This window comes from Microcebus murinus, chromosome 1, assembly GCF_040939455.1.
Source record: "Microcebus murinus isolate Inina chromosome 1, M.murinus_Inina_mat1.0, whole genome shotgun sequence".
In the NCBI taxonomy this organism is placed as follows: Eukaryota; Metazoa; Chordata; class Mammalia; order Primates; family Cheirogaleidae; genus Microcebus; species Microcebus murinus.
In genome coordinates, this window is record NC_134104.1 from 115,793,542 (window position 1) to 115,803,504 (window position 9,963).

A 9,963-nucleotide genomic window follows, 5' to 3' on the forward strand; every position below is an offset into this window, starting at 1 on the left:
CTTGTTCCTTCCTCCTCAGCTGACTGATGCAAATGAGCATGGCAGCCTTAACAGCCTGGGTCCCTGAATCACCTGTTGGAGGAGAGCCCCACCCCCCATGGATCAGGAACAGCCATTTTGGACTTCGTGTGAGCAAAAAGTAAATGCCAATCTGAGCCATTAAACATACTTGATTTGTTTGTTCCAATAGTGTGCCTTCCACAATGTGCCCTGCTAAATACTCTAATGTCCCTTTTAACTGGGAGCAGCCATGTGAGATAGTTCTGGCCACGAAATGTCTGGGGAATTCTGTCTGCTGGGTGTTTTGGGGAAAATACCTGCATTCCTGATAAAAGGCACCAAAGTGGCTAGCACTTCCTCCTTCCTGCAGCAAACGTTTTACCACCATGAAGGCAAGACCAGGAGAGTAACAGAGGTGTCAGTCTAGACAGACTTCAGCTGCTGAAGCCTACACCCGCAATCACCAACCTTCTGACATCTTGTTTCATGAGAAAAATAAGCTCCTATTTACTTAAGCCACTAAAGAAAGGCTAGTTCTGTTACTTGCGGCCAAACACTATCATAACTGATGTGCTTTGCAACCACTCATCATTCATTCACCGAACTTTCACTGAGGCCTTTTTCTCGCCAGCCCTTGTGCTAGAGCTTCAGAGAGGAGCTGGGTATTGTCCCTGCCCTCCAGGGGCTCCCATCACACCGGGGAGAAAGGCCCATGAGCAGACAATCAGAATGCAGTCAGAACTGACGCTGTGATCACTCATGATGTCCTAGGGGAGTGTGAGCATTGGGCAGTGGGCTAGCACTGAGGTGAGGGAGTTCCTGACTCCCCTTCTGGCGTTCAGCATGCAGAGTAAACACTTCGCAAGCTAAAAAGCAAGGAAAAAGAATGCGCTACCCTTATCCAAGCCAACTGCGATCACTTACTGTAAGTAGAGTCGTTAAACACCATCAATTAATGCAGCTGCTTCAAGATAATCAGCAGTCATTAGAGCAAGAAGCAAAAGAGGAGAAAATAAAAATCATATGCCGCTAACTCAGAAATGCTGGAAATTATATGAACCGAGACAGGCTTGCTGAGATCCTCCTGCCTGCTGACGTTAGCCATCTCCAAAAATATACTTTCTTTCTCAAAGAAGACACGGCAATTTTTTTACCTAGAAAATCAACCATCCATGCCCATGCCCTTTGACCATAAATGCCCAAGCTTTGATTTTTCAAGTCTGTGTTTCCATTAGGAACTGTAATGGAGACACATTAGTGACAAAAGAGGACCCAGTCTGGGAAATCAAGACCAGAGAAGTTAGAGTACCTGGGAAGCCATCTGTAGAACAGAGAAAAGGTTTTCCCTCTTTTAACTCAATTCTTCCTATGTACAAATGATTGGCATTATTTGCCATTTCTTTATTTTACAAGTGCAGGGGAAGTATTTTTTTTTAATAAAAGACAAAACCTCATTTACTTCATATTCCAATATAGTTGACCCTTGAACAACATGGGTTTGAACTGCTTGGGTCCACTTATACACAGATTTTCTTCTGCCTCTGCCACCCCTGAGACAGCAAGACCAATCCCTCCTCTTCCTCCTCCTCCTCAGCCTACTCAACATGACAACAACGAGGAGGATGACCTTTATGATGTTCCACTTCCACTTAATGAATAGTAAATATATTTTCTCTACTTACAATTTTCCTAATAATATTTTCTTTTCTGTGGCTTACTTTATTGTAAGAATATAACATATAATACATGTAAATATAAAGTATGTGTTAACCAACTGTTTATGTTATGGGTAAGGCCATCAAGGTCAACAGTAGGTTGTTAATAGTTACATTTTTAGGGATTCAAAAACTATATGTGGATTTTAGTCTGTGCAAGGGGGTTGGTGCCCCTAACTCCCGAGTTGTTCAAGGGTCAACTGTAGTTTAAAAATGAATAAAATTGCCCATTGCCCATTGCCAGTTGCCCATTAAGATAATGGATTATCGGTTTTTGGTCTGACTGCTGTCGAATTGGTATGAAGTATTCCAGAGTACGAGGTGTGCTAATCACGCTCAGACCAGGCAGGGAAGAGCCCAAGTTCCTGCAGCAGCAATCATAGAAGGGTTCTTTCCTCCACAGCCAGTTGCGGGAGGCTCTGTGCCAGCTCCGTGATGGCAGGTGCTAGCAGGGCAGGCTGCCAGGTTGGAACCTCTCTGTAGGATGCCCAGAGCAAGGGAGGGCAAAGGCTGAGGAGCAGGGACTTCTGTTTCCAGCTCCAGGAAGTAAACCCATGCCTCTCAACATATATCTTCAAGTCAAAAAGGTTCCAGCTCTGACTGACGCAGGAAACATGGTGTTCTGGTTTCCTGCCTCTGGCTAGTCCCCACTTGCCCTCAGGAGCAGCTGTGGTATTTCTCGCTCACAGCACTGGGTCCCTGATGGGTTCAAGGGCTTCTGGGGCTGCTGCAGAGCCCCTCCAAAACAGCACCAGGGCAGCACTCTGCCAACCAGGACCAAGAACAGCACCAGCACACTGTGAGTCTGTGGTCCCTTGTCACACTGTCCACTAACAACCTATGGCCAAGAGTGATAGTTAAAACATCAACAGCCATCATGGGTCAGACACAGACCAACCAAAATGAGTGCCCGTCTTAAACAGCCGGCAAGATCATGTGACCCCAGTGCATACCAGCTGAAGATCAACACCCCACTCCCAAGCATGGTCAACCCCTTGCAGGCCACACCCCAGTCTCTCAGGGCCATAAGAAGTGGGCAAGATCCTGGAAATACATCCGCACTGACCTTCCTGACCTTTACTGTGAACTTGGGTATAATGTGCTCTGTTCCATGATGACAGAGACTGTATGTGTTTTATCCATTATTCTGTATTGATCATCTCAGTGCACTCGGTTGGCACCCAAAATGCATTTTTAAGGACTAAATTAATAGGAATAGCAGCTAACATTTTTTTAAGGCATGTACCATGTACTAGGCACTGCTCTAAGTCCCTGTCACATATAATCTCATTTCAACTCTGCAACAATACTGTGAAGTAGGTATTATCATCCCCCCAATTTTCCAAACAAAGAAACTGAGGCCCCCCAAATTAAGTAACTTGCCCAAGGGTACAAGGCTAGTAATGGTAGATCCAGAATTCAAAGCCAGTTTGGTCTCAGAGTCTACACTCTTAACCACTGCACTGTGCTGAATACACAAGTAAAGTCAGGTACTCTACTATTAGGGAGTAACAGCAGAGAACCTCTGATATCCACAAACTTTGAGAAATCCTTCTAAGAGGTTTCTGGTAGTACTTCACACAACTGTTCTTGTTTGTTTGTTTGACTTGCAGAACATTTTAGGAAACACCAATACCTACTTTTACCTCTAAGCAGGAGACTACCTATAATTTTCAAATAACTATGTAACCACATTTGGTTATCAAGCAACTACAGCTGGAATATCCAGGTTTACGAAGTATTTCTCTGCTCAAGAGATCTGAATTCTAAAGGAAGTCTTTTAAGCACCCTAAGGTCCCTTCTCCACATTTCTAAGAAAATCCCAGACTTGCTGGAAGGATTTGATGAGATCATGGACATAGTTGCCTATTTATATGGTAAGGTACTGTATAAACACAATACATGATCCTAATAACATAATGCATAAAATGACTTGGATCAAAATTTCTATGCTTAATCTATACTTGTCAAAATTTGTATACTTGTCTATACTTTCAAGAAGGTTCGTATTGATATCTGTTTTAGTAACTACATTTAAACCTTAACAGTGTATTTCTGTAAGTTTTCATCCCGCCACTATTAGTTCTGAGCTTCTAAACATTTCTACTATAACTTTAATAACTTTTCTCTACTAATCCAACCGCCTCTTTCATTTTAGAAGCATAAAGAATTAACAAGACAGTAAATGTTTCATTCTAGCTTCAGATTCTCCTATATTTGCAGATGACAAAATTAGCAAGCAAGAGCTTCATTTCATTTTATAGTGAAAAAGCTCAAAATGATATTGTGGTATCTCTGAAGGCCTGAAAATTGGTGTTGGATCCAAGAATGAGGTAGGCCTAGGAAAATGAGCTATGGTTTTGTTGGTTAGAAAGACACATGTCTCCAAATAACTGAGGGGCAGGACAAATAATAGCATTTGAACTATTTGTAAATTTGGTGTAAATGATGGCTCTAACCACAAATAGAAGAAGAGAGGAGGGAGTGTAGGTGTTAAAATCAGGTGCAATAATATTCATCTTTAGTATGTTTTTTAAAGCTCTGGTTTCTATCCTATTGATTATAGCTTTCCTGAAGAAGCTGGTCACACACAGAGGCATAGAGGGTAGCAAGCCGGGGACAAAAGGATGCCTTGTAAACAGAAACATGAATGTGTAAGTTGGGGAAGTGACTGCAAATATGAAGAGAATTTTTAAATTCCTACAGTCTCCACTACTAGATGTTTGAGTTCCCCAAACTCTCCTCCACCCCAGAGTACCCAGAAAAGAGGGGGCACTGCTGGTGTGCAGAAGGATGGGGGTGAGGGGTGGTGGGATGAACCCATGCATGCACAGGTGACCCAGCCAAGGGCATGCGGCAATGACTGCCTCCTGGCTGCAGGAACTACTCCGCAAGGCTCCTCCAGGTTCTTTTTCCGTGTCTTTTTAATCATTAACTTCTCATGTTCCTGGGATTGTTCCTCTATTCATGGAGACTGATCTTTTTCCAAAAGCCAATGGCTTCCTCAATCTAAGTTCAAGAAGGATCAGAGCCTCCTGCAGGTTCTGGGGGTGGAGAGTAGCTAGGCTGGAGTTTGGGGCTCAGTTAAGTGACTGGGGCCTTCAGCCCTTTGGACCCAGAGCAGACCCTGCCATTCGTTCCCAGCACTATCTCCAGGTTGAAGGGCTCCAGCGGCCAAATCTACCTATGAGGGCATGCAGCAGGTTCAACAAGAGTCCCTGGGAGGCTGCTTGTATTGAAAGGCCCACCATTCTCCTAAAAGGCCATTTCTTCTTCTTTTCCCTCTAATAAGTACAGGTGCACAGAACTTCTGAGCCGCTGCTCCTTTTGTCACTTCCCTGACTCTCCCCTCAGCATCTCAGGTATAATGTGGCTCCCCTAGGCCAAACCCCAGACCAATCTTGGCTCAAGCCATCATTTCCAAAGATGGCACATTCCTCATTCAGAATCTTAAAACAGCTCGGTGCCCTTCTACCTTGCCAAGCCCAGCTCTCAGCTGGATTTCAAGGCCTTCTAGAACTCAGAATGGTAGGCTCAGCAAACCTAAAAATTTCAGGTTACTGGGTGCTATTTTTCCTATCTCGGTGACTTTTCTTCTAACTGGGGACCCCTACTCCAGAATGTGGGTGTACTTCCTTATCTACAAGCCAAGAATCTTGCCCCAGGATAGGTGCTGGGGCCAAAATCTCTCCCTGAATTTTCAGGACCTTGAATATTCTCCCATCCTTTCTCCTACTCACCTCCAGATAGTAGTATCTCTCTTTCTCCCTCCCCTCCCTTTCTCACTCACAGATTGCAGGCACTAATTAAACCTTTTCTAGAAAACAGATCTTTACCAGCTGCAGGAATTCTGAGGAAGAGCCAGATCTGAAGACAGAGACAGTCTGGAGAAGAGAGATAAGCTCATGGCAGCCAGAGGCAGTGCAGGTTCCCACATCCAAGTGGCATTCTCAGTTCTAGCCCTAGCACATCCAAGATTCCTGAAAAAAAGGGGGCATGGGTAACCCCCTCAGCCTCTGGCTGACCTTTGACAAAAGCAGAAGAGCTAGACTTTGCTCCATCTGCCAGTGGGTCACAGCCATCTCTGACAGACCAAAGCACCTCCCAAAACACCAGCCCCCTCCTCCCAATAGAGCTGCAAACCACAATGCAAGAAATGTGCGAGAAGGGACAATCCCAGCCCTCCACCAGAAGCAGCTTCTGGGTGGGCAGCACCCCCTGGAGTGAGGATGGTGCAATTCGAAGTGGCCAGTGGAATTCTACAAGTGACACCCTATCTCCCTTGGAGATGCCACTGAGGGCTGGGGCCACTGCTCAGGGCCCTTATCTGATAACAGCTTATCAGTTAAGCTGTGGTGGACTCACCCCATAGCAGACAGCTTTCGTAGCTCCCCAGGGTGTCCATCACTTCCATACCAATTTTGGGATGAGGACAACAGATTTTCTTCATGGAATTCTCGAGTTCCCACTGAGGTTACAAACCAGCCATCAGAGCCTGACCTGTAGATTGAGCTCTCTGTCCAAACACACCCAAAAATGAGTGTGTCTCTAGTGAGATTATATGGTTTTTCTAAAATGTGTCAAATTTAAGTGTAACATTTTGAAAATAGTGTAGCAAAATGGAAAAACATGGGTTGTAGATTCAAACTGATTCAAGAGGGGGTTCCATTTCTTTACTCCACAAACATGGAGTACCCACCACATAAGGGTGCCAGGCAGGGGCTGTGGCCAGAGGTGGTCCCACCCCTCGCTGCAGATGCTCCTGGACAGTGGGGCATCTGACAGTCAGCCACTCATCGCAAAGCAGTGGGTGAGGGCAGAGGAGAAGCCTACGGAATCTGTGGACACTCAGAAAGACCTTACTGAGCCCCAGTGTGTCCTTGGGCTAATTACTTACCTATTCAATGGTGAAAGAACACTGAGCTAATTACTATTCAAGCCGATCAATAGAAAAAGAATTACAGATACTGCAATTCCACAAATGCGCAGAATGCCGTGCTCCACAGGCCAGGTGGTCCACCCTGAAACGGGTGCTCAAAGCAGCCTCCCCAGGCATCAGTGAGGGTGGGCTGGCCAGGAGCCAATCCCCCAAAGAGAAGTTCGTCCTACATGTCCTTTCTCTGAAATAGGCAATTAATTTAATCCAAGATTTAATGAAAGCCGGGGGAAGGGATAGGGCAGATTCACACACTGGCTTCCAGGCTGTGGCTGTGCATCTCCACCTATCTCCAGGGACCGGGAGGCTTTTCAAGCCATCTGCTGTAAGCCCTCTTCCCACAGATGTCTGGACTGGGCGCCAATACCTCTGAGGACGAGAAGGTGCTGCCAAGCCCGTTCACAGTCACAGCGCGTTTGAAAAGGTGGGCTCAGCACTGCCTGCTCCCCATCCCAGGGCTTTCTGCAAATGTCAACAAATGTCCCCAAGTGTGGTGCCCTCCCCATCCTCCCTTGGCCATCCACCCCTTGAGACTTCCCCATCCACAGTCCGATCTGATTCCACGTCTCTCCTGATCGTACTTGTTGAATGCTTACAAAGCACCGTTGCCTTCCCACGAAGACACTGGCCACGCAGGCGGCGATACACTCACTGCCCACGAAGCCCCTTCGCAACCGCTGAACGCACGGCTGACGCGGGAGAATATGGCTCCACGTCCTCCTGCACCGCTAATCCTTTGCTATCCACAGGTACAACTTGAAAGGCGGCTGCAGCCGCAAAGAAAGCAACCGCCAAGCAAATCCATTTCTGTGCGTATGACAAAGGCAGCTCGTTTAAAAGATCGAGACGCAGGCAAGTTCACCCGCAAAAGCAACGCCGTGGGGTCTAAAGCACACAGTCCCAACCTGAGCATCCAGGAACGCTAACCTGCGCGCGGGGCCGCCGCTCCGCCGGCCCGGGACTCCGCGAGGCGCCGGGCGGCAGGTAGCTGCCCAGAGGAGCCAGCCCCACCCCCGGGAAAGGCCACCGAGAAGTTACGGCCGCCTTCCTACCTGGAGACTGGCCGGTTCGAGACTGCCCGGGAAAGGGGATTCCGGGAGCTGGAATCGGGGCTGGAATCCGGCTGCAGGGGTGCGGGGGCCGAGCGGGAGAAGGCTGGAGGGGCGGGGACGAGGCGGACGAGGCCCCGCAGCAGAGGCGCGGGGCGAGAGGTGGAGAAGCAGGAGGCACTGGGGTCTCGAGAGTCGCGGGGCGCGGGCTTGGGGAGAGAGCAGGCGATTTGCAGGGAAGGGGCTTGGAGAGGGGTTGGGGGCCGGGGCTGGGACACTGGGCGCGCGGGGGAGTGGCTTGGTGGGGGCGCAAGTGTGGGGCTAGGCAGGGTCTGCGGCCAGGCCGGGATGGAGGAGGGGGCTTAGCGGCTGGGTTCGGACCCGATGCTTGCCCCAGCCTCCTCACCCCTGTCCCACTGGCGTGCTGGGGGGAACCGCTCAGTTTCCCAACCCCGGAGCCTGGACGCCCGCCCGCCTCCCGCTTCCGCGCTGCTCAAACCCAACGGCAACCGCCCCGGCTCCGGCCCGCGCCGCACTCACCGCCCGCGGTCCCTTCCCAGCCCCAGCTCCGCCGCTGCGCGCAGCGCTCGGCGCTCGCCGCCGGCTCCTCCCGGCGCGAGGGGAGGCGAGGGCGGCGCGCACCGGCCGCCGCCAGCGCGGGGTCCCGCAGCGCCCCCTGCCGACCCCGCCGCACTCGGGTCCCGGCCCGCCCCGCGCCGGGCGCCCTGGAGCTCCGCCCCCGAGGCGGTGTTGCGGTGCTGTCCTGCCGGGGCCCTGGGCGCGGGGTTGGCGGTTTGCCGAGGGGACGCTGCCTCTGGGAGGCCACGCTCGCGGCTAGTTTGCGGAGACCGCGGCGTGCCAAAGCCATGGCACACGCAGCCGAGCGCGCGGGCACCTCGGGCTCTGACGCGCAGGGCCGGCGAGCGCCTCACAATGCCCGACCGGGGACCGGGGACCGGGGACCGGGGGCGGCGCGGACGCGGGCCAAGGCCGGGTCCACAGACCTGGCCCGGCCCGGGGCCCTGGTGGGGGCGCTCGGGGTCCATGTGCCTGCCTGGCGCTGCCGATCCTGGCGCCAGGGTGGGCGCGCGTGTTTGGGTTCCGCCGGCTGCCACGTGGACCCAAACTGTCACAATTCTCGGGCTCTCGCCACCGTGCCGCCCCGCCCCTTCAGCCTGCCCCACGCCTCTCTTCCGGCTCAGACCACATCCGGCCCTGTGTCAACCCCAGTCCTTGCTGCCCCGGTCTCCAGCGGCCTGCAGGCACCCTGCTGAGGTCGCGGCCCCGCAGCCTCCCTCTCCACCCTTCCGGCCGCGGAGCGCTGGACCGGCATCTGTAACACCCTGGTGGGCATCTCCTGGGCGCGCGGTTGTGCTTGGTTCGACCCCATGTTGTGGGGCATTTCTTGAAAATGTCCGGCTCTGGCTGGTGGGGATTCCTGCAGAATTTCTCTGTGGGACGTGATCTGACCTACAGCCATGGCCAGGCCTTTGCTGTCAGTCCGAGGTCCACAGACCCTTGTGTGCCCCAGCACAACTGCCCTTGGGCCAAAGAGAACCCGGGATTTGCTACTATTTACCTCTGAGGTGTACCTTCTCTAGAAGAGCTCATCACTTATTTCATTCCTTTATTGATGGTTCTCCAATCCACGCGCTTGACCCAGATATTTTACCCACATTTCCTCCTACTCTCCAGTTTTCTGTTTAGAACTTTCCACCTCAAATTACCACGGCCAGCACCAAATTCTGCCTCTTCCCAGCTCCCAACTCCATTTACCCCGTGTCTCGTCATTCTCTCAGCCACTGGGGACGCCTTAGTTACCAGCAAGCTTAATGGCCCGTCAGTGCCTGCGTGGGGCGTCTGCTAACCTGCCCTTCTCCCCGTGCTCCCGGGATGCAACGCTGTCCTCAGTCTTCCCACTTCCCAGAACATTGACGCAGCCTCTCCTGATCCATGAGCACAAATTCTTTTCACTGTCCCCTTGAGCATCACCCCAAACTCTCCAACCTGGCCCCTGAGGGCCTCTACAGCCCACACCCCTCCTTAACCTTTCTCCCCGTCCCTCTGCCCTCTCCTCCTTACTGTCCTCTCACTGATTCCAGGCTCTGCCGCCAAGCTCATGCGGTCTCCCGCTTTCCTGCACGGGTTAGTCAGGGGCTTTCTGCTGTAAAAGACAGACAACCCGATTCAGGCTAGTTTAAACAGAAGAATTGATTGGCTTATGCAAATGAAAAGCTAGGGCAGGTCTGCTTCAGGCCTGGAT

At 51.2% G+C, this 9,963-nt stretch overlaps 1 protein-coding gene across 1 annotated transcript in view; it reads right to left on the bottom strand.

Annotated features, from left to right (window-relative positions):
* Positions 1–8,554, bottom strand: part of PXYLP1 (2-phosphoxylose phosphatase 1) — a 58,543-nt gene extending 49,989 nt beyond the window's left edge. The window contains exon 1 of the mRNA XM_012762310.2: positions 8,241–8,554. The gene's annotated coding sequence lies outside the window, so the exon portion shown is untranslated. The remainder of the gene's footprint in view (positions 1–8,240) is intronic.
* Positions 8,555–9,963: the final 1,409 nt, after the last annotated feature.